Consider the following 6,286-nt stretch of genomic DNA (forward strand, 5'->3'; position numbering starts at 1 on the left):
AGCAGATAAGAAATAAAGTTTATGCAAATAAGTAATTAAAGCACAAAGTTAAAGCACTCTTTTCCTTAAAAAAAATCATATAGAGTGAATTAAAGAAATACAAGTAATCAAAGATTTTAAGAGAAATATTTATCTTTTTATTTTTCTCCAATTTGGTCTTCATACACTTTGTGGTCTGTCTGTCTGTCTGTCTGTCTGTCTGTCTGTCTGTCTGTCTGTCTGTCTGTCTGTCTGTCTAAGATAAGATATAGCAGGGATTATCTGACCTTCAGGCACACACAGTCCAGTTGAGAGAGACAGGGAAGTGCCCGGGGAGAAGAAGTGGTCATATACTTGTATTTATAATGTTCCAAATTAGTCTTTATTGTTTTACTCAAGTATTTTTAATTCAGAAATCTACTTTTCACTACATTTGTCAACCCTAAGGAAGATAAAGGAAAAGGATCATGGGTATTCAAAAAGTGAGAGTTTTTTTGTACAGTTTATTAAGAAACTATTCAGACTCGCTTAGCATATTTTTAATTTTGTTATGTTGCAGACTGATGCCACAGTCTTTAAACTATCTTTTTGGTCCCATTAATTTGCTTGCAATTTGTCTGCTTAACCCACATAGGCAGCCCATGAGGGCTTGTGATTTGGGACCATATAACTAAGCCCATATGGGTCCCATGTAATGATACCCAGTTCTACCCTATGTCTGCTTAAGCCACATAGGCTCTGTATGGGTCTTGAATGCGCAGCCCATGAGGGCTTGTGATTTGGGACCCGTATCACTTAACCCATATAGGTCCCATGTAATGTTACCCAGTTCTACCCGATGTCTGCTTAACCCACATAGGCTCTGTATGGGTCTCGAATGGGCAGCCCATGAGGGCTTGTGATTTGGGACCCATATAACTAAACTCATATGGGTCCCATGTACTGAAACCAAGTTCTAGCCTATGTCAGCTTAAGCCACATAGGCCTGTATGGGTCTCGAATGGGCAGCCCATGAGGGCTTGTGATTTGGGACCCATATAACTAAACTCATATGGGTCCCATGTACTGAAACCAAGTTCTAGCCTATGTCAGCTTAAGCCACATAGGCTCTGCATGGGTCTCGAATGGGCAGCCCATGAGGGCTTGTGATTTGGGACCCATATACCTTCACCCATATGGGTCCCGGATAATTCTGCCCAGTTCTAGCCTATGCCTACATGACCCACATAGGCTCTGTATGGGTCTTGAATGGGCAGCCCATGAGGGCTTGTGATTTGGGACCCATATAACTAAACTCATATGGGTCCCATGTACTGAAACCAAGTTCTAGCCTATGTCAGCTTAAGCCACATAGGCTCTGCATGGGTCTCGAATGGGCAGCCCATGAGGGCTTGTGATTTGGGACCCATATACCTTCACCCATATGGGTCCCAGATAATTCTGCCCAGTTCTAGCCTATGCCTACATGACCCACATAGGCTCTGTATGGGTCTTGAATGGGCAGCCCATGAGGGCTTGTGATTTGGGACCCATATAACTAAACCCATATAGGTCCCATGTAATAATACCCAGTTCTAGCCTATGTCTGCTGAACCCACATAGGCTACATATTGGCCTCACTTGGGCAGCCCACACAGGCTGCCCATGTGGGGCCGATATGTGTTAAACTATATGGGTCCCAGATAATTCTGCCCAGGTCTAGACTATGCCTACATGACCCACATAGGCTCTGTATGTAACTTCAATTAATTGAAATGTTTGTGTAAGCAGATAAGAAATAAAGTTTATGCAAATAAGTAATTAAAGCACAAAGTTAAAGCACTCTTTTCCTTAAAAAAAATCATATAGAGTGAATTAAAGAAATACAAGTAATCAAAGATTTTAAGAGAAATATTTATCTTTTTATTTTTCTCCAATTTGGTCTTCATACACTTTGTGGTCTGTCTGTCTGTCTGTCTGTCTGTCTGTCTGTCTGTCTGTCTAAGATAAGATATAGCAGGGATTATCTGACCTTCAGGCACACACAGTCCAGTTGAGAGAGACAGGGAAGTGCCCGGGGAGAAGAAGTGGTCATATACTTGTATTTATAATGTTCCAAATTAGTCTTTATTGTTTTACTCAAGTATTTTTTAATTCAGAAATCTACTTTTCACTACATTTGTCAACCCTAAGGAAGATAAAGGAAAAGGATCATGGGTATTCAAAAAGTGAGAGTTTTTTTGTACAGTTTATTAAGAAACTATTCAGACTCGCTTAGCATATTTTTAATTTTGTTATGTTGCAGACTGATGCCACAGTCTTTAAACTATCTTTTTGGTCCCATTAATTTGCTTGCAATTTGTCTGCTTAACCCACATAGGCAGCCCATGAGGGCTTGTGATTTGGGACCATATAACTAAGCCCATATGGGTCCCATGTAATGATACCCAGTTCTACCCTATGTCTGCTTAAGCCACATAGGCTCTGTATGGGTCTTGAATGCGCAGCCCATGAGGGCTTGTGATTTGGGACCCGTATCACTTAACCCATATAGGTCCCATGTAATGTTACCCAGTTCTACCCGATGTCTGCTTAACCCACATAGGCTCTGTATGGGTCTCGAATGGGCAGCCCATGAGGGCTTGTGATTTGGGACCCATATAACTAAACTCATATGGGTCCCATGTACTGAAACCAAGTTCTAGCCTATGTCAGCTTAAGCCACATAGGCCTGTATGGGTCTCGAATGGGCAGCCCATGAGGGCTTGTGATTTGGGACCCATATAACTAAACTCATATGGGTCCCATGTACTGAAACCAAGTTCTAGCCTATGTCAGCTTAAGCCACATAGGCTCTGCATGGGTCTCGAATGGGCAGCCCATGAGGGCTTGTGATTTGGGACCCATATACCTTCACCCATATGGGTCCCGGATAATTCTGCCCAGTTCTAGCCTATGCCTACATGACCCACATAGGCTCTGTATGGGTCTTGAATGGGCAGCCCATGAGGGCTTGTGATTTGGGACCCATATAACTAAACTCATATGGGTCCCATGTACTGAAACCAAGTTCTAGCCTATGTCAGCTTAAGCCACATAGGCTCTGCATGGGTCTCGAATGGGCAGCCCATGAGGGCTTGTGATTTGGGACCCATATACCTTCACCCATATGGGTCCCAGATAATTCTGCCCAGTTCTAGCCTATGCCTACATGACCCACATAGGCTCTGTATGGGTCTTGAATGGGCAGCCCATGAGGGCTTGTGATTTGGGACCCATATAACTAAACCCATATAGGTCCCATGTAATAATACCCAGTTCTAGCCTATGTCTGCTGAACCCACATAGGCTACATATTGGCCTCACTTGGGCAGCCCACACAGGCTGCCCATGTGGGGCCGATATGTGTTAAACTATATGGGTCCCAGATAATTCTGCCCAGGTCTAGACTATGCCTACATGACCCACATAGGCTCTGTATGGGTCCTGCATGGTCAGCCCACACAGGCTTCCCATGTGGGTCCTATACTACATAATCCATATGGGACCCACACATTATTCCCAGTTGAAGCCCATGCCCACCCCTTACCCATGTAACCCAACTGTAACCCACATGGGGCCTACATTGACATGCTGGCTGGGACTGTATGTTAAAGGTTTGACATCACACTTCTTATCCCAAGATCTGAAGCCACTCTGCACTTTTAAAGAATAAGATAAGATAAGATAATCCTTAATTTGTCCCACAATGGGGAAATTGATTATAGACTGTATAAAATATGGACATGGTATCCATGACTCAACTCAGCCAGACAGAGTGTGACGTAGTGTGAGCCTCTTAGCCAACAGCTATGTGTTCCCGACCGGAAGTCAAGTCAGTCATGTCCTTATTTGGTCAAAAACTGGTAATCTTAATAGCTTCTGAACCGTCATGTTATAAAAAAATTCACCCCCGTACAGTGTGTGCCATTAGAGAGATTAGCTTCATAGGGCCAAGCTGTTTTTTGAACCAGGCTGTAAACATGTTTATTAATGCTGCAAAGATCGTCTTTTTCCCATTCATGTCTATGTGGTTTCTGGTGTTTCTGCAGTCAGTCTCAAGAGGATTCTGGATGAATGCAGTTTATAACACTTCTGCATGGACTTCATCGTTTGAGACTGGAGGTTGCCGCTTGGTTACCGCATTAAAGTGGACAGTGCAAACAATAAAGAGGATATAAAATAGTGAATTAAAACATTGTTAACAATTAAAACATTGAAAAAACTCAAAAAGTGAATGAATTAGCATATCTGGAAACTGTGAATAACTTTTGTTCTGGGAAAAAGGAATCTTAAACCAAACAATAGGAACTTTTTGAATAAAACTACAGATTTATTTCAAAAATTGCTTTGACTGCTGCAACCAGACAAGTAACTAGAATTAGAATTGTTAGCAGAGTGATTCCAACAGTAGTTAAGAGTTTGACTACACCAGCGCCCCAGGAGCCGAATAATCCTGTAAAATCACCTAAATCAAATCCATGAATGTCATGCAGTTCTTTTAACCCTTGGGCAGTGTCATGTACCATATTCATAACATCAGTGGTGGCATCAGATATATAGGAACAATACTCAGTGCCAACCACCTACAAGTTCCTTCCTGGGCTGCCAGGAGTAAGTCCAGGGCCATACGATTTTCCAGTGCCACAGTCTTTACCTCCTGCAGCTCCCTGTCTTCAGCCATAATGGCCCTACTTGAAACATTTAAATGATGCTCTAAAACTTTGGACAAAGCTACGATTTCTTGTTTGGACACATAAACACCATAAGAAGGCAGAAAGACACTGGCAACCTTTTGGAACCCTGAGAGCTCTCTTCTCTGTCTCAGGGGAGGGGAATGCAGGACTGTAAGTTCCTGTGTGTGTCCACCTCTCAAATCATAGGGACTAAATAAGCTAAATATCATACTCCCCTCAGCCTAGTGTATGACATGCACCTATAAGCTTTATTACCACAAATTAGATATACTCTTTCTGGGAGAGGCTGTTGTTTAAGGCTAACATTTACCACTGAAGTACAAGAACCCTCACCCAAATTTAGGCTTGTTAGAGTAACCCAGCCCTCTAAAGCATAGAGAAACATTCTGCAACTCATAAGTATAAACAGGTGGAATATAGTCAGAACAGTCTCGTGGAGGCGTTTTCTCATCAGAAATCATAACAGAACAATTGTGCATGGAAACTTTAACCCTCTTAAATGACTGTGTACCAAACCACGGCTGAATTTCAGTCACAGCTTCTACTAATAATGAAGAAGTGTAAGGCTGTGGAACACACACAAGATCTCTTTCAGACTTGGTACAGTTAGTCTGTACCAAAGTTAAATGCAATTTATATTGAAGAGCTAACATTACGAAGGGTTGTACCAAATTTATGTGCAACAAGTTTACATCATTTACACCTATAGGCAAATAGTTAGAATTTACCTCTGCGACTGTATCTAGAGCCAGATCAGTGTACCTTGAGAACTCAGGATTCCCTTTGGGGTAAGCAGGTGTGTAACATTCATCTGTACATGCCTCCATTCTAGAACCTAGACCATTCCAATCAACCATTACATAATCTGCTTTGGATACAGGAACAGGGGGAAACATTGGAGAATGCATAGATTTAGGCATGTTTTGACACAACCAACATTTACTCAGATTACGCTCTCATGCATAATCCACCATCAGGAAGGCAGCTGAATTTTCTTCTCCGGACTGAAAGAGTTCCCTCCAACTGGCTTTACAGCCTCATAGTAGATTGTCGTACGTGCTTGCTCTACGACAGCCCAGTCATCTTCATCCTTCTGAACAAACACCAGACAAACACTGGGTTCACCTCTCTTTTGGCTCTGTAGAGAGGTGGAACAGAAACAGAGTCACTGGTCTCTTCCTTGTTATTCTTGTTAGGCTTTCTCTCTGTACCTTTCACATAGTAATGTTTGTTCACTTTGTTTCTTCTCATATCCAAACTGTGTGTTAGAAAGGTGCGTCTTACGTTAGTTGTGGATTTAGGAATAGACACTGCAGCTTCCTTCTCACTGTGGCTCACACCTTTTCTTTCTCTTAAAGACACACACTTGTGGGGCTGCTTTCCTTCAGCACCACTCTCTTTAAACTGTGCATGGGGCTGCTGTCTGTCAGCATCATGCTCCTGGAACTGAGTGTGAGGCACATCTGTGCCTCTCTCCCTGACCTCCAGGTCAGGATCGCCACCCATGCGTGCACCCATTCTGCACTGCCCTCGACCTTTAGAGCAGTTCAAGTGACCTGCAACACCTGGAATGAATTCTCCAACCTGGAAGG

Source organism: Notolabrus celidotus, chromosome 8, assembly GCF_009762535.1.
Source record: "Notolabrus celidotus isolate fNotCel1 chromosome 8, fNotCel1.pri, whole genome shotgun sequence".
NCBI classification, from domain to species: domain Eukaryota; kingdom Metazoa; phylum Chordata; class Actinopteri; order Labriformes; family Labridae; genus Notolabrus; species Notolabrus celidotus.